The sequence below is a fragment of the Mesocricetus auratus genome, unplaced genomic scaffold (genome assembly GCF_017639785.1).
Source record: "Mesocricetus auratus isolate SY011 unplaced genomic scaffold, BCM_Maur_2.0 Super-Scaffold_100022, whole genome shotgun sequence".
Lineage (NCBI taxonomy): Eukaryota > Metazoa > Chordata > Mammalia > Rodentia > Cricetidae > Mesocricetus > Mesocricetus auratus.
Window position 1 is genome coordinate 30098446 of NW_024429203.1, and position 23661 is coordinate 30122106.

Below are 23661 nucleotides of genomic sequence, written 5' to 3' on the forward strand. Positions count from 1 at the left end.
ATGGAATGGGAAGAAGAAGCAGTTTGTAAATTCACAGTGCTAGCCAATCATTGACAGCACGAGGCTTCACTTGAGGAAAGCCCAAATGAGCAGGCTGTCTTGTCTGTGAGTGATTTCCCGTTTTTGCTTCCTGGCAGGACTTCCTGGTATTCCCAGAACACAAATGCCTTAGGTTATGGCCAGGAGACCCTAGAACACCACACATGTGTGTAATGTGTGCTTCTAGAAAATGGGGATTCGTTAAGGGAAAGACCCCTCACCTTCTGTGCTTATTTCTTCCACTGTTTAATAATAATGATGGTTTTGTAACAGTGTGCTAAGATGGGCTCTCCTGGGTGCAAAGATTCCAGTAGAGGGTGTTTAGGTGTTCAAAGTTGGTTGTGTAGCCTGTGTTTGGTACTCTCAGGCCGTTGCCGGTTTAGAGGGATCCAGTAAGAGGCAATGGTTGTCTGTGTTTGTAGTTGCTAGAGAGCCGTGACTCCCTACTTTACATTCCCACTTACACTTCTGCCTCTTCTGTATCCAAGAGAATCAGAGGGCATCAAAAGAAGATTCAGGCACCTTGAGCTGTGCTGGAAGAGCAGGGATGACACAGGGCTGAAGTGCATGCTGTTGCTAGATAAGTTGAGGAGGCTGAGTCAGGAGGAAGTGGGAGCTGGTTTATTCTCACTACGGACAGTACGGAACTTGACATTTTTGATACCACTGATTTAAAGAGCCACAAAATCCCAATAGGAAAACAAGTAGATGTCCCCAGGACGGAACTGGCTGAGATGCATCAATGGCTCATGTACTGCCAGCCTATTTTCTTGCCAGGGCAGTTGGAATCTAAGATCCTGCCACAAAGTACCCAGTGGGAAAATAGTTAGCAGGGAAGCTACCATGCCCCAGGGTAACTTCCTCGGTCATGCATGTATATTCAAGAGGGTGTTTCTGGTACTTTCTCTTTTCCTCCTGCTGAATCTACCTCTGACCTTTAACTTTGCATGTCAGAGATAACCTGGTGGGGAAGCACAGGGAGAAAGGTAAGGAGAGAAAAACAGCTGTTTTTCACCCTTTCAGCTGTCTGCTGGCTGGGGTAGGTGGAGACAGAACCGGGAGAATGAGATAACCTAGATATGAACATGGAAATATGTGATATTGACTTGGAAGTCACAAGCCTTCTTGTGGATGTCAGTGAATTGAAGATGCCTGAAAGTGGCAAAAAAGGTGTGACTTTAATGTTTTTGCTTACACTTAAAAAAATGTTTCAAGCCAGCCATGGTGGCATGTATGTGTAATCTCAGCACTTGGGAGTCTGTGACAAGGGACCAACCTGAACTACAAGTATCCTTACAGATCTTCTGTCATCTGTACTATACATTTATGTGAAGCATCATCATCAGAAATAAAATTAAAATATCAATTAACTCAGAAATGTTGAAGATGTTTTGTTGCGTTCAGTAGTCGAGTCTTCAGCTAAGTCTTTATGAAAATACAGCTAAAAACATCTATCTCATGACTATACATTCTTTTTTCTTTAATAAATGCTAAAATTATAGTTGCAGAGATGACTCAGCAGTTAAGAACACCAGGGATCTCACAACTGCCCAATAACTCCAGCTCCAGGAAATCTGATGTCATCTCCTGGCCTTTGTGGGCACTCATACACATACTCAGACACACATACATATGAGTTAAAATTAAAATAAATCTTTTAAAACTAGGTGATAGAATTATATGTGTACTGATTTATAATAAGTAGATTATTTGCCTTTTATACTTATTTTATATATGTATACTTAGGGTCATGAAAATTTTCTTAGACAAAATATGTGGAAACAGCTTAAGGAGCCCTCCTATATAGCAATTTATGTTTACATAACTTAATCCAAATGGACCAGTTACTTGAAAGAGCCCCTGTGATATAACTAATGAGTTTATGCATTCACAGCATTCATCTCCTTTAAAAATTATTTTAAAAAATTTTTTGAGATAATTACAAAATTTCTACCTTTCTCCTAGTAATGTCAGCAGCTCTGCCCACACAGCTTCACCAATATGAATGCCTAAACTTGAGTTGAACAAAGGCAACAACAATAAACTTGCCAGAGTGGGTGCGTGGGGAATAACAGTGAGCAGGTGACAAAGACTTCAGGATGCTTCCCAAGTGTCTTTGAACTTCACCACACTGGAGCTATCTCTTATGTTTATCAGAGGGCCAATAATGAGAGCAAAGAGTAATCATTTCGTGAGAAAATGACTTTTATTTCTGGAGCTGTTTCTCACCTGTTAATGATAATAGTGTTAAATGTGTTACAGGTTCATGGACCTTAATGTGTTTCCACAAGGCCTCTATGAATGTCTCATGTGATGCCAACTCCCATGAGACGACAGGACAGTGGCATTCTGACTTTAGAAGAAAGGGAGCTGGTGCACTGGGAAGTGATCTGCAAGCTCAGACACAAGATTAAAGGGTTGAAAAATAAACCTTTCGTGTCCTTACACATAGAATATCATACAGAGTATACTTAAACATATTTTGTTAGGGAGATTGCATTTGCCATGTGTCTTAGTGTTTCTATTGATGTGAAAAGACACCATGAGTACGGCAACTCTTGCAAATGAAAACAATTAATTGAGGGAGCTCATCTACAGTTTCAGAGGTTAAGTTCATTAGCATGGCAGAGAGCATGGTGGTATACAGGCAGATATGGTGCTGAAGTAGTCGCAGAGGTCCTATATCTTGCAGGTGACAGGAAGATGACTGAAATAACGGGTAGTATCCTGAGCATAGGAAACATCAAAGCCCGCCCCCACAATGACATAGTTCTTCCAACAAGGCCACACCCACTCCAACAAAGCCGTGCCTCCTAATAGTGCCATTCTCTATGTGCTTATTGGGGCCAATTATATTCAAACCATCACATTCCATTCCCTGGCCCCCATAAGCTTGTAACAGTATCATACAGCAAAATGCATTTAGTCCAACTTCAAAAATCCCCATAGCCTATCAGTCTCAACAATGTTTTAAAGTCAGAAGTTCAAAGTCTCTTTTGAGATTCACACACTCTCTTAACTGTAATCACCTGTAAGATTCAAAAGCAGATCACATACTTCTAGCATATAATAGCACAAGATATACATTATAATTCCAAAATGCAGGGGAGGGAGAATGGCAAGGAAATACTAGATCAAAACAAGATCAAGAACCAGCTGGGCAAACTCCAAACTCTGCATCTCCATGTCTAAGTGCTCTTCAGATCTCCATTGCTATGAAGCTTTGCTGATTTCAACACACTTCTTTCTCTTGGGCTGCTCCCACTCCCTATTAGCAGCTCTTCTTGGCAGGTACCCCAGGACTCTGGCATCTCTAACATCTTGGGTTCTCCAAGGCAATCTAGGCTTTAACTTCACAGATTCACACAACAGCCTCTTTACTAGCCCTCCATTCGGGGACACTGTTGCCTGGTCTCAGTGACTTTATTCTGTAACTCCTTTCTTCTATACCTAACTCTAAACCCAGAACCATGTGGCTGAAGCTACCAAATTCTGTTGCTTGCTGGGGATGTAACATTGCCCCATCATTCAATTCCATATTCACCAGCTTTCTGTCTTTTACTGCCTAAGCTTGGCTGTCCTGAAACTTGCTCTTTAGACCAGGCTGTCCTCAAACTCTGAGATCTGCCAGACTCTGCCTTTCCAATGCTGGGATTAACATTGAGCCTTACCACATTTGGCTTCAAGCTTTTCTTTAATTCTTTTCTACAAGTTATAAACTTAGCTGGATGGGATCTTGCTCTGAGGTCACTACTTCCTATATTTCATTTCTTTATCCATTTATCTCCTTAAACATAGGACTTAGCTCCATCCCACTTCCCGCTGCTCTTTTTCTCCTCAAAATTTACTCTGCTCAGCTTGGTCCTTTTCATTATAAATCTTTATAAACAGGAACACTAGTAACCACATGACAGAGTCTATACTAGGCTGTTTTAAGATTTTTCTCTGCCAATGGAATTAATCCAAAACTCTTCACTTTATCCTCAGGCAGACCCTTTGGACAAGGGAAAAAGGCAGCCTCTTTTTCACCAAAATATCGTAAGTACAATATCTAGGTAACATACTAAAATTCTTCTCTGAACCCACAGAGTGAGTCACCTACAGTTCAAATAATTCTTAGTACCACTATCTTCCATGTTCCTACTAGTATGTCCCATTAACCAGAGCTTAAAGCATTCCATTACTTTCCAGACCCAAAGCACCAAAGTCCAAATTCCTCCAAATGAAAAAATGTCAGACATGTCATAGCAATACCCCACCTCCTGGTACCAACTTCTGTATTAGGGTTTTTCTGTTGCTGTGAAGAGATACCATGACTATGGCAACTCTTATAAATGAAAACATTTAATTGAAGGGAGCTTTCTTAGGGTTTTAGAAGTTTAGTCCATTATCATCACAGTGGGTAGTGTGGTGGCATGCAGGCAGAGATAGTGCTGAGGAGTCGCTGAGAGTCCTACATATTTCAGGCAACTAGAAATCAGCTGATACACTGAGTGGTATCCTGAGCACTGGAAAACTCCAAACCCACCCTTACAGTGACACAGTTCCTCCAACAAGGCCATATCCACTCCAACAAAACCTCCTAATAATGCCACTCCTTATGAGTTACATTCAAATTATCACACACATTATATATATATATATATATGTATATATATACACTAATGTGTATATACATATGTATATTTATATATTATCTGTATGTATCTATGTACACATGTATATATAACTTTATAAAAGATATGTAAGATTCTTGTGTCCCAGTTTTGGGTATGCCCTTTCCATTCACCTTCTAGATTTAAAAGTGTACTATAATGTGCATTCTTTCTGCCAGTCTGGTCTCTGAGCTGTGTCAATCCCAAATGAACACACAGGACACTACATTAATTATGAAGCTGTTGGCCGTTTGCTATGATTTCTTAATGGCTAGCTCTGACTTAATTATGAAGCTACAATTACTAATATATAGCTTTATAAGGCCTTATCTTTCTGAGGATGCCATCCTGATGTGTCCTATCCTCCCAGAATCACGTGGTGACTCTCTACTCTAGACTACATTTTCCAGACTCCTCCTTGACTCCTAGTCCCACCTATCTTGCTTCCTATTGGCCAACAGTGCTTTATTTATCAACCAGTAAGAAACACATACATAGGACTTCCCCCATCAGTTTCCAGAGTAGTCAACAACTGAGATAGAGAGAAAGCTGTAGCTAAGTTAGTGAAGCTCAGGTCAGTTACACAGTTTTATGGTGAATAGCTGCAGGAATTTTCTCAAGAAAGAGGTTAAGTGTGGAAGTGTTGAGAGCCAGTGGCACATGAAAGGTATAATCAAATGTGTGTAATGTAGGTGGATATGGCAGTCTGCTCTGAGTTTGATCTCACAGAATCAAATCATATCCATAGTCACACAACAAGTAGTAAGAACTACCATCTCTGATAAGACATCCCTGGCTTCTGGGATATCCATGGTTCACATTAACAGTGTTACACTCTGGGGAAAAGAGTATTTTAGGAAGTGTATCATCTAAGTGTGCAAAGTCCAAAGCCAAAAGTAATAAGGCAAAGAGAAGCATATCTCCTTTAGCAGAGCTTGACCACTTGTACAAATGGAGACAGTTTACAATGAATAGGGCTCCTTGACAGAAATGCAGCTTGTGGGAAAATGATTAGGGAAAACTAATTGGTGTTTTTAAGGTAGAGGAGTTATAGTATTTGAATAAGCACAGTGAGTAGGTATCTTAGAAGAACTCCGTGTGCTTAAAAGATTTAAATACTATATGACCCATGTCCCTTTTGAAGATGTCTATACCTGAGGATGTAGGCTCAATGCAGGAAGCCTGTGAACAATGTGAATATGTGCCTCCTGAAACTCAATAGTTTTAAAGGTTTCCAATGTCAAGAACTTTGAATTGGTAAAACATTGGCTGTTCATAGCCATGAGGGTGAATAGTAAGAAATTATGCAATAGTTCCAGTCACTGGGAGCTATAGTGAAGGGTCAGGGTTTTCTTTGAGAGGACACAAATGGACAGACAAGCTGGATTCTTATTAATGACTGCTTCATTGTTCTTTCTTCTGGGGGCAGTTCACTAGTTGAGAGTCAGTGTGTTCAGCCACATGCATCTATAAGGTCCTCTCTTATACTAGATGGATGGCTGACGCTTTCTTTGTTTCTTTCCCCTTAGATGTATTCTTGTTCTGTTTTCTGGGCTTTCTGTGTTTCATGCTGGGAGGACTGGCAGGTTAAACCCTGTCTTAGTTTGGATTTCTATTGTTATAAAATATCGTCACCAAAAGCAACTTGGAGAGGGACAGGATGGGTTTATTTCAGCTTACAGTTCCACATTGTAGTTTATCATTGAGGGAAGTCAGGGTGGGAACTCAAATAGGGTAGGAACCCTGAGACAGAAGCTGAGGCAGAGGCCATTGGAGCAGTGCTGCCTACTGGCTTGCTCACTCACGGCTTGCTCAGCCTGGTTTCTTGTAGCACCCAGGACCCCAGCCTAAGGATGGCACCACCATTGGGAGGGGAGCCCTCCCATATTGATCATTAATCAAGAATATGTACCTCAGGCTTGCCTACAGACCAGTCTAGTAGAGCCATTTTCCTAACTGAAGTTTCCTCTTCCCAAACAACTCTAGCTTGTATCAGATTGATGTGAAACTAGTTAGTACAAACCCACAGTGGTCTAGTTCACACAAGAGAAAAGCTCAGTATAAGGATGGAAAGATGAGTGAAGACTTAGGTGTGGCACATTATAGGTGAGGGTAGAAAGACAGACTGGTGTTGACTACTCAATTGTCAAATGATTCAGCAACCCCAGAGTTATACCTGAGTCCTAAGCTTATAAAGCCCCATTATATGGTGAATAAAAATACAAAAGACAGAAAATGGATTTCATATGATTTTCATGGGTCTCAGAGAGTTCAGGTGACAGCAGAATTGGGAGATAGTACTCTCAGTAGTAACATTAGTGTCCCTGAAGTGGAGTGCATGTGTTTTGAGGTGGAGACTGGCCACAGATGCAGTGAGGGCATTGATGAGAACCAGTTTCTCTTCTGACATCAGGAGTAGCATCCCCTGTGGTCAGAACAGAGTATGAGGAGAGCAGAACAGAGTATGAGGAGAGCAGTCAGTCCTAGACATCTGTCAACCTTGGTAGAGGCGTGGTGGGTAGGGCAGGTGGGGGCCATCAACACAGTTGCTCCTGTGTCACTGGTGGCGACAAAAGTCATCAGGTATGTGCTCTAGAATGGAAGATCAAAGTGGAAGGAAGGTAAGGGCTGATATGTGCCAGCCTGAGAATGAGGTTGGGCCTTCCACAGGTATCTGAAAGGAATGTCAGGGCCTTGGCTTTCTTAAAAATCAAATGTGGGAAAATCCTAGGAATTTTGTTTTCATACTATAATCCCATTTTATGCCAGGGCAATGTGGCCTGGAAAACCCAGATGACACAACAAAGAGTGAAAGGGGCCTTCAAGTACTGACTTGGAGTACTTCTTTGGAACACCTACCACTTGATCCTGACCCTGAAGCTGTCTGGTTTTAATTGGTGGTCTCTGTCTCAGGTCAATTACAACTTGGCAGGGGAAGGCCAGGTAGCTTTCCTGGATGCACATGGTGAGCAATTCTTCTGGCTGAGTGGAAGAAAGAATCTGAGACCACTGGAAAGCAGCTGCAAGACACAGTAATTTAATTACAAACTTTGGTAACACGAAAGAAAACTCTTGGAGTCAGGAGTAGGAAAAGGGAGTCAAATCTCATAGGAGTACTTTAGCTTAAACTCTTGAGACCGTGGAGTAGAGGAGAGGTGGATGGAATCTGACAAGAGGGCAATTGAGTTAAAAAGAAAAGCAGCCACAGTTGGAGGGCAGTTGGGCAGGGAGCCAAAAAAGAGAAGGAAAAAGGGTTTGGGGAGAAAATAGGATGGTCCAGACTAGACAAAGAGCACACTACATTTATAGATTTAAACCAGGGAAGGGATGCTTAACATAATGATTAAAAACAAAAACTCACTGGCCTGAGGATGTGGTTTAGTTGGCTGAGTGCCCACTTAGCACAAACAAGGCTCTGAGTCAAGACTATAATCCCAGAACACTATAGGTAGAGGCAGGGAGATCAGAAGTACAGGGTCATCTTTGGCTATATAGAAACTCCATGAGGCCATCTCACAACCAAAGACTACCACCCCTAAACCCAACCAACAAAGCAAACAAAAACTCAGGAGAGAAATGATTGAGGATTAAATAGAATGTGGCAGGAATGAGAGAAAGAATTGATTTGAGGAATAGAGAAAGATAGGTCATTTAGCTGCAATGAGACCTCAGTAGGGAAGACATCACTGTAGAAGTTCAGAGTCCCCTTAGGAACGAGCACAGTCCTCATTACATAGTAGGCTCTTAATGAATATTGATAAATGGAAGCTTTTTCTCATGTTACATGCTTGCAGATAGCCTCAGAAATGGTATTGGCACATTACAAGCTCTTCCTTTTTCTGAATCAGTATTTTTTAAAGTATATTTTAGTTCTAAATTGTATTTTTTCTCATTTTATTATCCTTCATAGTTCTTTGATTTTTAAAAGTTATAGGTTGAGGCAGTTCAGCCTCTAAATTAAATAGGCTGAGATAGTTCAGCCTCTAAATTAAATAGATTTTCTAGTCTGTTTGAATTTCAGTGCTTATCTTGGGCCACAGAGAGAGAAGCACATCTTTACTGCTTTAGCATTTGAAATGTGTGAGGCAAAAGAAAGGATGTCAGTTGTGTTCCTCATCATTTCCTCTTGGTTAGTCACTTCCTGTTTACAGTGTAAATGAAGGTGTGAGGTGTGTAAGCAAACAGGAAGGCTCATAAAGAGGATCACAGCCAACATGATTTTCCTGTGTATTTTGTGTGCAAACTTGGTGTCTTAGTAGGCAAAGGACTAAGTCCAGCTCTCCAAACTATCCATTCCAATAAGAACATATTGGATATTAGGCCATCATGAAGGAATTGGTAATATCACAGGGACCCCTCGAGTGCAACTTGAGTTGTACAGATACATCTATTTCAGGTGATCTTTAGAATGACATTTAACTTTCCCAAATATCGGTTCCCTCATCTATCAATATAAGTAGAATAGATCAACTCTGAGGTCCTGGTTGGCTCTAGACAGCTATGATTCTCATTTCTACACAGAAATAGAAGAAATTGTGCCTTTTGTTTGTTCTTCTACTGCAGCCTTGAGCTTTATTCGGAAATTGAGTAATCTCAGTGAGAGGGCAGGAGGCATCAGGAGAGGGTTGAAGATGGAGAGTGCTTTCTATAAAGGAGAACTTTCACTCCACAACTGGAGATAAAGTACACTTATGAGGCTCTGGGTTCAATTTTTAACAATCTCCTGCCCCCCAAAATAAGTAACAAGCAAGCAAACACAAAAACTCTGTGATCTGTGTTCTGTATATTATGAGAGGAAAACACAACTATTTTCTCATGAATACACATGCATGTATATGTGTATATATACATGTGTATATTTATATTTATACATATATATTTCTTTATGTAGGAAAGGTTTTGATGAATTTTAGTAATACACTAAGCATTTGTACTAACATGAGAATGTAGATATCTCCATATATCTATTATAATGTGGTTTGTATTTAGATAATGAATCACTTGTTCATTGAGTAAATATTTGCTGAGCATCAACAACATACTAGGTAATGCAAATGGAAGGAAATTTTAGAACATCACTTATCACTGTAGAGACTGATCCCTCTTGGGTCTTCTTAGGACTGTATGCCACGTGCCTGAAGTAGTCAACTTGAAAGACAAAGAGAAGAGAGCATTTTACCCCTTATTTACTTCTCTCCATTTGTTTAGGGCTGCCTCTTGGGTGGTGATTCTTCCCTGTTTTGGGGTCACACGGGTATTTAACCAATAGTATTCTTTTAACAATCTTTCAGTGATGGCCAGCATACATATCTGAGAATTTTTGTCAATACAAAGTGAGTAGAAGCCCAAGTGCTACTGAAACAAACACAAAGTCGAGAACAGGTTAAGACCTTTAAAGAAAGGCAACAAATAGCACCCCATATGTTATAAGGTCCCCCTTTGGATCTCTTAGACTTTGTAGTAAGCCAAATCCATTGAAAACCATTTCTAGTCTCTACAATCTTGTGAGTTCGTTGAACAAGATACAAACCCCACCACTCCAGAAGGTTCCAAGGCTATTATTATCAGAATGTCTGCTCCAATCACAATCCACACTACCACCCAGCAGCTCAGTTGTGTGCAATTTGCTTGCAGAAATGACATCCTAAACCTTCATCCTAAAGTGTGACATTTCCAGTTACCTAGCCACTTTGAGGTTTGGATGCTTTTTTTGTTTATTTACCATTATTGACTGGCATAGAATTTGATTTTTATTCACCATAACGAACCTTCCAAGTTTTCTCCTACAATGCATGACAAAACTGTATGCCCTCACAGTAGTTACAATTGAATATTACCTCTATAATCTTTTTTTTGTTTATTGGGCCCCTGGCATGAGGAACCCATAGACAGTCATAACTTGGGGTCCTTAAACCTTACCTAGTAGAAGTCTCTTCTCACTCTAACTCCAATGATCCAGACATCTGCTCTGGAAACGTACAGATGTGTGAAGATAGAAAGCAGAGAAATCCATAGATGGATCTATGAGATGCTGCTTTGAATGGCCAATTTTATATTCATCCCTTTGTCTTGTAACAAGATCATTCTAGCTAGTGAATATCCAGCACTGTATGCTAACTGATAGTTAAATGTGTTTACCTTGTCTTTGGGAATATCTCCCAAATATGGCAGGGAACCATCTTAGGACCACTGTTTAAACAAGCCTTTGGTAGGCCATCATAATTCCAGACAAGCTGAATCCAGGTGATGAATATCATGGTGAAGCTCATCTCCTATGGCCATGTGTCTACTGTCACAAGTGTGAAGAAATGCTGTACAAGATCTTGTGTTGATGATTCAGGAATCCCCCAGGAGGAGCTCTGGCAGAGGTACTGAAGCAGGAGGTATAGACTCATATCTTGAGCAGGTTTATCCTTTCTATCAGGGTGAGGGACTACCTGCACCCTGTGGCTACCTGGTTTCCTCATGGGTGATAATTGTGTGATTATCAGAAGCTTATGCTTCTGTCAATTTGGATACTCACCTATGGTCATAGCTGGATCAGCCTTAGTTAAAGGAATTCTGTGCTATTGGGAATAACTTATAGAATGCATTGTAAAGCACTGGGATGACTGAGGAGAGAAAGACTGTCTAACATCCAGGCAGGTTGTCTTCTTTACTTCCTCATTGGGTATCTCTTAAAAGATGGCATTACATGAAGTAACAAAATCTGCATGCTTAGTGCTCCTTCCCAGTGACCCATGGACATACTACTCCCCTCCAAGTTCCTTGCTTCCTATCTTTCAGTCAGTCCTCTTGAAGATTCTAGTCAGCCAAAGAAGCCATTTGCCATGTTGCTCCATATCTCAGACTACTTCATGTTCCATGTCAAGTAAATGCCCACATGTATGGCTTTCAGTTCTACCCAAGAACAGGATTTCCCTTTGACACAACCTATACAGGCCATGCCCAAGTACAGCTGTGGTCAGCAGTAGTTCATCTGGACCAGTACCAATAATATAAGCTCACTGGGCACATGGTGGTAGGGTAAAAGCAGCAGATCTATCCCAGTGTTATTTTCTTATCTGCCATTGGTCACAGGGGACCCCTTTGTGAGTATAACAGAAGTAGCTGACATAGGGACATGGACTTATGTGCTTCATATTCATAGCCATACTTCTTGTACTGTCCTGGATTGATGTCAAGTCTACCACATTTTAGTGCATGGTGTTTGACTAATGAGCACAAACATCTGATACATTTCCTGATCTCCATGTTATGAAGAATGGTTCCAACCATTCCAGGGCCTGTAGCCTAGAAGAATCTGCTAGCTCTCTGACAAGGAAGGATGTCCTAGTTCTGGAACTCCAGGGTTCTGCGATGCTTCTCACAGTGACAGACACTGTAGTTAGCACCTTTTTGTATTCTGTCATCTTTAGTGTTTCCAGGCCTACTGGCTCATAGACCTAAATCCTAAGCTTATGACTCACAAGCAAACACAGCCATGAAATCAGTACCAAGTCAAGGAGTGAGATGTCATTGGCTGGCATTCAATTTTAGGAAGACTGGTCCAGAAGTATCTGGTATTCAGGAAACCAGGCAACAATGTGTTCAGCAGCAGAGCTAGAGAAGTCACAGAGGTTCTCATTGTGTGGATGCTTGGCTGAATAAACACCAAGACTGTAGTACTGGATTCTGGAGCTGTTTAATCACCAGCAAATAAATATAACCCAATTCCTCACAGAGGATTGCCTGATGGGGGAGACGTTCAGTAAGTTATTATGCCAATGAGCATAAAATTGCTTCTCTTTCTCCAGATTTCAGACTTCTAATCTGCTTTTATTTTCTTAGCCCAATTGCTTAAGGTCATGATCCAGACTTGCCTACTAATGGCTTCTTGCTGTTAATATCCAGTGTTGATCAACATAGTACAGGATACTTGGCCTCCTGTATTCTTATATAAGTTCTGGTTGCAATCTGTACATCTAACCCTTGACTACCTATTTTTCTTTAGGTTCTGGTTAACCTCAGCCTCTCTTCAGACCATTGGATTGTTGGTGGTAGATTGGGGTAGCAGGAGCAACATTATTGCAATGGCTGTCTTATGTGGGCAGACATCACTCTCAGACTTCCTAAGTTACAGACAAGGTGAGCTCTAGTTTCATGGTCCCTGCCACACCTATTTGGGTAGTGTAGTCTGAAGACTGTTTTAAAAGTTGATAAGCTGCACAAGACTTTAAATTAAATTCTTTCAAAATTTAACTTTATTTTAGCAATAAAATTCAATGTGAGATTTATCCCCTTAAGAAGCTTAAATTTTTTTATTTCTTCTTTGTTAATTTCATACATGTGCATTTAGGCCATCTCTTCACCCTTTCAATTCCTCCTTTGTTCCCATCCCCATATCCCTGTTTAGCATTTTCAAGTGTACAATAATATTAGTGGTTATCTATACAGTATTGTACAGTAGCTCTAGAACCTACTCATCTTGCTTAATTGGAAAGTTTTTACCATTGATTATAGACTCCCCTACTGCATAGTAGCCACCATTTCACTCTCTGGTTCTGTGAAGTGGAATCCTTTGGCTACTGCAATACTATGTGTCATCATGTGGCGTTTGTCTCCCTGAGGCTTGGTTATTTCACTCAGAATAATGTCATGAGATTCATCTACATTGTCACACATTACAGAGTGTTCTACCTTAAGTCCAAATGATATTTCATTGCGTGTACACAGCATGTTTTTTGATGTCTCTGTCAGTGGCTACTAAGGTTACTTCCAAGCCTTAGTTAATGTAAATAATGTCACCAGGAATATGGGAATGTTTGAGATGCTGATTTCTAGTCTCGGGTAAATTGCTACATGAACAATTTCAGAATTATATGGCTGCCATTAATTGTCCCGAAGAACCACTGTTGCTTTCCATAATAACAAAACCAGTTTATCTCCAAAAGTATTCCAGGGCCCCACTAATCCACATGCTCCGACACTCCTCTATTTATGGTGGTCATCTTGACAAGGATAAGAGGTTGTTTTGTAGTGGTTTTCATATATACTTTCCTCATAATTCTTAATCCTATAACACCTTTCATATGCCTTTTGGCTATTTGCATTACTTTAAAATTTTTTAATTAAAAAAGTTGAGATTAGAATAAAATTACATTTCTTTATTTCCTTTTATCATTCCAAGCCCTCCCATATATCTCTCCCTTCTCTCCTTCAAATTCATGATCTATTTTTTCACTAATTATTGTTTTACATGGATATGTGTCTATGTATATACATATATATTCCTAAATAAAACCTTATCAGTCCATATACTATTACTTACATGCGTGTTTTCAGGGCTAACTGTTTGACCATGGGCAACCAATTTAAGAACTTGCTTTTAAAGTCCTTATTAACTCTTTTTTGTTTGTTTGTTTGTTTGTTTGAGACAGGGTGTCTATGTGTAACAGCATTGGCTGTCCTGGAACTCACTTTGTAGACCAGGCTGGCTTTGAACTCACAGATATCCACCTGTCTGTGCCTCCCAAGTGCTGGGATTAAAGGTGTGTGCCACCACCGACCACCTAGCTCATTTTTTTATCATAATTTTTTGCTTTTATCATCACATTATAATAATTCCTTTGTATTTTTAGCAATTAACCTCTTATCAGGTGTTTATAGTTTTCAAATGTCTTCTCCCATCTCACAGTATGCTTTGTTTTATGTTTGTTTCTTTCTAAAGAAAGGCTTCAAGGGTCAGGAGACAGTTTTAGCCTTGTGTGTTAGTAAGTTAGAACCCACCACAGATCCTGATCCCTGTAAACCAGAGGTTCTTTTGTCTTCAATAGATCCTGGTCTGGAAAAAAGCCTAGAACACGCTAAATAAACAAATGGCCACTGCATGGTTTAACATCTAGCCACAAACTTCATACTGTCTTCCAGGCACTATTTGGGAGGAAGGCAGGAGAAATTAACCCCATGCCAGATAAGCAACCAATAAATATTTTATTTCATTGAAGGCACAAGGTGAAAACCATGTAAGTTACTGTGTGGGATCTAACTAACAGCAGCTAATCTTTTTGACATGTCCTTGGGACAGATTGACAAAAGTCATAGGGAAGTTTGTGCTTGTCTTCCAGGAATGAGGATATCTACTTTGTCTTAGGAAACTTCCTCAGAAGATAGAATTCAACTCACAGCAATCTCAAGGTCTATGAGGAGTCTCTAATTAATTAATTAATATTTTAAGTCTTTGTTTTAGCTATGTGATCATGGCTCAGAGAATGAAAGCAAGCCAATGACTAGTGCTAAAAATGCCTCTTTGTAGAAGCTATTCTTTGTCTTCATTTTCTTTTCTGTTTCTTGGCAGTTTTAGTTATAATTAATCAAAAAGTATTTTTCTAATAGTTATTCATTGAAATCATCAAGGTCTGAAAACAGGCCAGCAGACTAGAAGGGACATTATATTAAGAGTCTTGATTCTTTCCTTGCAGAAAGGTCAGGGAAGAGGACCAAAGACAAAGTTCTGTCAGACTTGGTCAGGATTGAAGCAATCCTCCTGACTCCATCCATACCCCTCACTCCTGACCCCTACCACAGCCCTCAATCCTGACTCCACCCACACCCATCACTCCTGACCCCACCCATAGCCCTCACTCCTGACCCCTACCACAGCCCTCACTCCTGACCCCACCCACACCTCTCACTCCTCCTGACCCCACCCCGTCTGTCCTCTTCATTTGCTGTTCTTTCTCTTTACTTTTTCTCCTCTAGACTTTCTGTCTCCTTTATCTCATACCTTCTTTTCTTCATCCTGTTCCTGTTCTTCCTAACACATTACTGGTCTAACACTGGCATTAAAGGGGAAGAAACGAAAGAATATCCCATCTTTAGAGGGGATACAATTAGTAATTGTTCTTTTGCTGTAATAAACATCAGGATAGAAAGTAACTTGGGGAAAGTTTATTTCAACTTAGTTTGTATTCCATCATTGTGGGAAGTCAGGGCAGGACTCAAGGCAGGAATCTGGATGCAGGAACTGAAGCAGAAACCATGGAGAAACCTTTCTTACTAGCTTGCTCCCCATGGCTTGCACAGCCTGCTTTCATATGCAACTCAGGTCAACCTGCCCAGGCGTGGCACCACCCACTGTGCTCTCAGCATCAATCATTAATCAAGAAAATGAACCACAGACTTGCCCACAGGCCAATCTGATGGTGGAAATTCCTCAGATGAGATTCTTCCCAGATATATCTAGGTTAATGTAAAGTTGAAAAACAAAACAAACAAAAACAGCCAGCACAGGATTGTATCCTGAAAGCTTTGGAGGTCCAAGGCTGCTGGCTGCCAGTTCAGATTCAGTTCAATTCAACCCTGAGAAGCAGAATAAGTGGGTGGAGGTTGAGAGAGCTGTTGAGCCACATTTACCCTGTAAGTGAATTCTCTGGAATGGGGAAGAAGACAGCACAGCATGGCTCCTGCAGTCTCTGCCAAGGTGCATGCTTCAGGAATTTAGGGGGAGGCTCAGTGTAGACTGATCTCTGTAAATTAAAACCCAGCTTACAGCCCAAGAAAAGCTATTTGTACCCGTTTTTGCTTCATTTAACAGCAAGAGGATAATACCCAGTATGCAAATTGAGTTCTTAGGTCTCAAATGATAATTGGAAGAGTCTCCTCCAGCATCCCAACTATTTTGGAGATGTTCATGAGAACTACTAAACTCAATATCTTTGTTTCTTTCTGGTAGATAACTCAGAAGTTGTGTTACTGTGGATAAGGAGAATAGAAGAGTAATAGGTAGTTAAATTTGGAAACTGAAGACATCATTAGATCCAAAGTTTGAGTGACCTCCAGGGATTAAGTCAACTAATTCAGCTAAATTCTTATTCTTCTAACTGGCAAATTGTAGTAGCCATCTGTAGTAGCCTTACATTGTGGGGCTAATCTGTGGTAACCCTACTTTGTGGGGCTTCAGTTGGATCCAGCCAACTTGCCCAGTTCATACCTGAGTAGGGGAGTGTGGATTGGGAAATGGCAGGTAAAGATACTAAGGAAAAGACAGAGACAGAGAATAAACTCAGGAGGGCAATCCAGTTAATACTGAATGTCCCAAGTTCATACTTCAATATTCTTATATACCCCAACCAAAAAGGGGAAAATGGCAAAAGACTTCTTTATCATGATACAAGGAAGAAACAGACTTTCTTCCTTAATTCTCCAAACATTTAGTAACCACATCTTAGACTAAATCTCTTGCTATCTGACGTTGAGGAATAAGAGTAACCACACCTTAGACCAAGTCTCTTGTTATTTAGATAAGCTATCCATGCCTAAGACCAAACATCCTATAGTAGTCATGGCTTAGACCTTTATGTCTTATGACTTTAACCTTGGAAGAGTAAGGACAGTCTTGAACTCTTTGACCTTAAGCAAAGATAAAGTGAAGCCATTTTTATGGACCCCCAACGGCAAATAAATTTACTAATGTTGCATACCTTGCCTATGTCTCAGAAGGGTCATGAGGATTTATTGAAAGAAAAGTGTTTGAACAATTAAAATTATTGCTTAGCTAGATCTGGGCATGATAAACTAAGTTGGGGTGACTAGCTAAAGTGTGAGTGACTGCCAGATGTTAGTCAAAGATTCTTTTCTTTGCATTGACTCAGTCTATGTTCAGATTTCTTCATCTCTCATCCAAATTTGACTCTGGAAGTAAGAGTTCCTGATGTTGATTTCTGTAGCATTCTGAGCTACAGTGAACAGGAAACAGGAGTCCTCTGAGTCTACTGAGCTTGTCTGTACATCTGTGCTTCCTGAAGCCTCAACCAAGTATTCTCAGTCACACTGAGAATCGTCCTGTGGTTGCCATGGCTTCCATCACATAGGATCTGCCTTCTTGCAGATATAAGTCATTGTGCTTAGTTCATTTTCATATTTTATTATTTATAACTATTTGTGTGTGGGGGGCATGGATGCCAGAAGAAAGGATCCCGTGGAATTGGAGTTACAAGCAGTTTGAGTCATCTAGTGTGGGTACTGGGAATCAAACTTGTGATTTCTGGAAAAGTTTCAAGCATTCTTAACCCTTGAGTCATCATTGCAGGCCCCATTTCATGCTTTAGGTAGTGATATGTTATTATACCTTAGCACACTTCTCCCAGTTATGACTTTTGTCTGTTGTCAAAATATAATCCCTACTCCAAATATGCATTTGTTCCCACATTAAGGGTGGGGAAATAATGTCATTGATACTATAGGGAATTCCCAAGCAGGAGCCTCTCACATATTTTTGGAACTATTCAATTTTGCAATATTTATTTTGCCTCTAGAACTTTTCCTTTACAGCCTCTGCTTCCAAAAAGATGCAAATTGGCTTACCATGATTATTTCTGTAGCTGAGATGCCAAAGTAGGAAAAATCATACCTGTGAATAAACGAATTGGGGAATAGAATACTCAAGAAACAGGTATAGTGCTCCTGAACATTCTGCTGAATTTGATCTAGAGATAAAGAGAGAAAACATTAAAGACTAAAACTCAGCCTTTAAAAAATCAATTATGAAATAATTGTCAAGAGCCTCCATGAGCATTGTCTTTCCTTCTCTACTAGCTGAGAAACTTCTAGCCATTTGCCTAAAGTCTCTGTCTCAGGGAGGCTATTCCAGGTCCCTTATCTGTCAACTATGGAGCTGGGTGGAGGAGGGAAGAAAATCCAGCTCATAAATTGTCTCTCAGAATTCAGCAAGGTGTTTATGAAGCCTAGCAGCGTGCCTTGCACATTGTAAATATGTGTTAAATAGTGCCTGTATTTCCTGGAACATTCCTCTGGGAAGGTGCCACTATCTACACTTAACAGAGAAGGCTCTGTCACTTGTCTGCATTGCTGGTGCACGGATAGTCCAGATTCTATTCCAAGGGTCACTCACAAAACTTACAGCCTCACTCCTGTACCTACAGAGCCCTTTTTTCTCTTTCTTAACAATAATAAATGTCATTATGTCCATCACAGGAAACATTTATCTGGGGCTATTTCTCACCCTCCACAAGGACTCTCAGATTTGCTTTGGACTCTAACTCAGAGAAATATTTCTGTAAGGTGTTAGATTTCCAGGGCACTAAGTTTATTCCCATAAAGAAGCCTTGTCTACACCCACCTCCCAATGCACCTGACCTTGCCTGGTCACATAAGAAACTCTGTCTTCCAACGATGGATTCTGGACCTAGTCAGGGAGGTGTTTTCTTGACAGAAACAGCCTTCTTAGACCTCCATGATGCCCTTCCCTCTATGCCCTTCTGGATGAAGTTGAAAAATATTCAGCTCATTCTGCAACAGTCCCCCAGCCCCCAGCCTGCCCCTCCCTGTTTGGGTTCTAGTTTTCACCTCCTTGGCAACAAGCTCCTCCTAGGCATTCTGGGCTCTTAGCCCACAGGATTCCAGGATGTTCCTGGCAGGCATAAGAAAGGGCCAGCCTCCCCTGGCCTGTCTCCTTGCTCTTTTACTCTGTCCACATTTTGAGCTGGATTTGGAATGTAGCCATCTAGGATTCATGGGCTCTACCTCTGCCCTGGCCCTCTGAGCTTTAGGTTCTGGAATGGTACTACAGAGGGCATAGGTGAGCTATGGTTCCAGTCTAACCCTGTTCATGTATGGCTTTCACCAGCCTCTGCTATACACTGTTGCTGCTCAGAACATCGCTTAGTTGAGAAATTGAGTTTGTAAAGCTCCTAAACTATGCCCTTCTGTTCCCATTATTTATAACTGTAAATTAAACAAGTATAATTGACTTGGCACACAAACATTCAAACCACTGTTGTTGGAGTCTCACATTATGATGTGTGAACTAGTTACTTTTCTCATGACTGAGACCAAATACAGACCAGAAGCACTTAAAGGAGATCTTTTATTCTGGCTCATTTGTGAGAGGATAATCCATCATGGCTGGGAAGATGGTAGTAGCTGCTGCTGTGGCTATGGTGGTAGGCACTTGCTCACATGTTGGTGGGTTAGGAAACAAAGAGGGTACCAAAGAGCAGGGCCTTGATAAACCTCATGCAGGACCAACCTGGCAAAGATCCCACTTACTTCAGTTTGGTCCTACCTTCTAAAGGTTCCATAACCTTCCAAACTGTTGCCATAGCTGGTGACCAAATATTCAAATGTGTGAGTATGTAGGATACATTTCACATTCAAACTATAAGTAAGTATATGTGTTTGACACAAGCTAGAATCATCTGAGAGGAGGGGACCTCAACTTAAAAAAAAATGCTTCCCGAAGATCGGGCTGTAGGCATGCCTGTAGGGCATTTGCTCAGTGATTGATGTAGGAAGGCCCATTGATTGATGGTCCTGGATTCCATAAGAGAGCAAGCTGAGAAAGCCATGAGGAGCAAGCCCATAGGCAGTACTTAGGACCAGCTCCTTCCTCCAGGTTCCCTCCTGGTTTGAGTTCCTGTCTTGGTTTCCTTCAGTGGACTGTGACTTGGGATATGTAAGCCAAACAAACACTTTGCTTTCCAAGTTGCTTTTGGTTGTGTTGTTTCATCGCAGTGATAGTGTCTCTAACTAGGACAATATATAAAACAAAGCTCATTAATAGGAAGATGGGGTTTGAAGCCTGATTTGGATGACCCCCCCACCAAGGCCAATATTCTCTTTTAATAGAACATACTAGATCTCTCTTTTCTCAGTGTTTCTGTGGACGCTGTGCTTTGCAAACTTTGCAACTTTTTCAAAGCCATTATCTGTATCTACTCAGTTCCTAGATTTAGGGAAAACAATTTTCTGGGAAACTGATAGTGAAGCATCAGCTCCAAGTACCTGGGTATCTCACCCTGTGTACAAGTATATGGTCTCTTTCTTAATCAGTCATCATGAGTGATGAAAATGGGCTCTGATGTTGATAGAAGTTCAGGCTCCTGTTTGATTTTTCCCGGCACTCTGATTCAATTGTCTGTTTTCAGCATAGATGCATGGGGACCTGGACTCACTTCATATTGAATTGAAATGTATTTTTTCTTATAAATTCAAGACAACCATGGGAAGTTGAATTTTGAACTAAAGTAAATGAGAAGGAAAAATACAATTTCCAACTTGAAATTATTTTTCAAGTCCACAGTGAGATGGATTTCCATCTTTGGCAGGTTTTATCTTATCATGTATGTAGGGTGGCAGTTCATCTCAGAGCTCATCTGAAAGTTACTATCTCTTTATTATTTTTCTCACCAGTTCCTAGGTCTCTGCTTCTCCTTTGCAGTGGCCCTGGGATTCAGTGCCTGGCAGCAGATATTAGGGCACACAGACTCTGGAATGGCAGAACTTGGCTTTGGGTCTCAACCTTGTCAATCACTGGTTCAGTGATGTGAGAGAGCCATCTTCTACTTTAGGATGTTCACTCATCATAAGGTGGATACAACCAGCTCTCAACTAATAGTGAATACTCCAAGGAGATAATGCGGATGAAAACACTTTGGACAACTATTAAAATCTGACAAGTACTGGTTACCTTTATTTAACTTTTTATTCTCTCAAGCAATCTATCTACCCATCTAGCATAGCCTACTCTACTTCCATATAAACTTCCAATCCCTACACCACCTCTAGCCAAGTTTACTGCTCTTAAGGTCAGTTGGGCTGGAGAAAGACTAGCAAAGAACCAGATCTTCGGCTTCACTGACCACACCCCCCACATATGGTCAAGGCTGCAGCTAGATGCTGGGGCACTGACAATTGGGATCTCATGATGTGGCCATGTCCCAGTGAAATATCCACTGTGGCTGTCATTCACCTTTGAAAGGCCAAGTGTACTTAGAAGACTTTAGCTCTTAAACAGCATAGCAAGGGAACTGAATGGAAGAGTGGAATTTAAGGGTTTGTATAGGAAACTGCCTAAAGAAATTCATAGTTCACACAAATTAGTTAAATGCTTTCAAAAGGATTAAGGGACAAAGTGCTTTTTAACTGAACCTAACACAAGGCTTTTCCTGGCATGCCAGCTACTATGAACTTTATCAACCCTTCCACAATAAAACTTGGTAATGCTCTTCAAAACCACTCTAGGAACTTATTAGACCTTTTGGTAGAAAAGTCAATCAATAATCCAGTTTTTTGAGGCATGGTCTCTCTACATATCCCAAGATGAAATAAAGTCTATTGTACATCTGCTTTTGCCTCTGAATTGCTAGAGTTACAGGTGTACTTACAAAGAATCCAAGTGTTTTTATTTGGGGTTATACCTCTCTATGTAATAGCTTTTCAATTTACCTGATGTAGTTCCAACTGCATCACATACATTAACTCGATTTGGCAATGAACTCCATAAATATGTACAATCTCATTTTTATAGCCAAAGAACCTGAGGCATAGGGAGATTAAGTGACTTTCCCAAGGTCACATTGTCAATAAGAAGATAAATTTAGAACTGAATCAAATGATTTGGCCCTAAAATCACTTTAAGACATCTGTGAAAGAAAAATAACAGGGTTTTGGTACAAATGAAATAACTAATTTTTTTTTGGTTTTACGAGACAGGGTTTCTCTGTATTGTTTTGGAGGCTGTTGGTCCAGCCCGGCCTCGAACTCACAGAGGCCTGTCTCTGCCTCCCGAGTTCTGGGATTAAAGGCGTGTGCCACCACTGCCCGGCTGAAATAACTAATTTTTAAATCTTCCCATGGAATTATTTTATTTGATAGAGAGTACTTGTAATATCCAGTTCCTAAGTTGTTTAGATCTAATTATATGACATATATATGAGAGTGTTCTGCAAAGGTAAACTCACTAGGGAAGAATATAGTCTTCTTCCATCAATCAATGGTGAATGAAGTACCACTGTATGGTATAGGAATTTCCTCCAATGGAAACACTCTCTCCTGAAGGGAGGAGGGAAACTCATTAAGACTCAGGAAGTAAACCTAACCAGTCCAGGAAGTTCTTGAAACTTAAAATATTCACACGACACTCCCCAGAGTTTCATAAACACTAGCAGCTCATGGTGAGGAGAGACATTTCCATCTGTGTTGCCTGTAAGTCTCATGTAGGGAGCTTCATGGATGAGACTTTTTTGAGCCCTCCCATGCTGGACTAGAATTGTCAGTGATGAAGCTGTCTTTGAGTCACCCATGCTCCTGTAAGTAACCACACCCATATTCCTATAGGTAGCCCCAGTATGCTCACTGGTTCATGTGGCTAGACTTAGGTATGATTATTTCTTTGGTCTGTCATTGGTGCCCTATCTTGGGTGTACTGATGTTCGTTCTCATCTCCCCAAGAAAAGTCACAAAACACAAAGGTGACACCTCCTTTCTGCCTTGGAGCTCAGACTCTTCAAACATGACATATTTTGTATGTGTGTATATATATATTATTTTAAAACCTTTGCATTGACCTGTATATATGCCTTCTCTGATTAGTGAAATATCTGTATTTCCTGTATTTTGGGGACAGGGTACCCTGTTTGGGGGGCACTGTTTTATAGGCAGAACAGTATTCTAAAATTGGTCATGAGTGAGATTTAAAAGTCTCCTACTCCTGGAAGGCAATTGCTAACTGGAATTATCTTTTTCCTGCTGAACATACTGGGTGTGGAAAGAAGGGTGATCGTGCTTATGTGAGTGATCTTCCCTTCCACTTTCTGTCAGCATATGATAGGGGCATTGGTAGGTGAGGCAAGAACTCACTCTGGCACCCTATGGGGATCTAAGCAGCTCATGTTCTGCTTCACACTTGGTTTCTTGCTTTCATTACCTTTGCTGTACTTTGCTGTATGCAACCTGTATTAATTAGTCAGGGTTCTCTAGAGGAAGATAACTGATCACACACACACACACACACACACACACACACACACACACACCATATTGGTTTATGCATTTTAAGATTTGGGGATTTTAAGATTTCTATCTCAAAAGATGCAGATTTATGGTGGGTTTTCTTATTTCAAATGATTTAATTAAGAAAAATCCTTCAGAGGGATACCCTCCCATTTGGATATTAGTTAATTCTAGA

General features: G+C 40.6%; 2 long non-coding RNA genes across 3 annotated transcripts in view; one reads left to right on the forward strand and one right to left on the reverse strand.

Moving 5' to 3' along the window:
- The window catches only part of LOC121133532, a 60212-nt gene extending 41211 nt beyond the window's left edge, over positions 1-19001 (reverse strand). Inside the window, exons 1-2 of the long non-coding RNA XR_005870400.1 lie at positions 18831-19001; positions 18039-18160 (exon numbers count right to left, since the gene is read on the reverse strand). This is a non-coding gene — a long non-coding RNA (uncharacterized LOC121133532). The remainder of the gene's footprint in view (positions 1-18038; positions 18161-18830) is intronic.
- The window catches only part of LOC121133530, a 301793-nt gene that overhangs the window by 48607 nt on the left and 229525 nt on the right, over positions 1-23661 (forward strand). Inside the window, exons 3-4 of one of the 2 annotated variants that reach the window (XR_005870398.1) lie at positions 4027-4077; positions 12688-12821. This is a non-coding gene — a long non-coding RNA (uncharacterized LOC121133530). The remainder of the gene's footprint in view (positions 1-4026; positions 4078-12687; positions 12822-23661) is intronic. The other variant, XR_005870399.1, reaches the window with a different exon arrangement.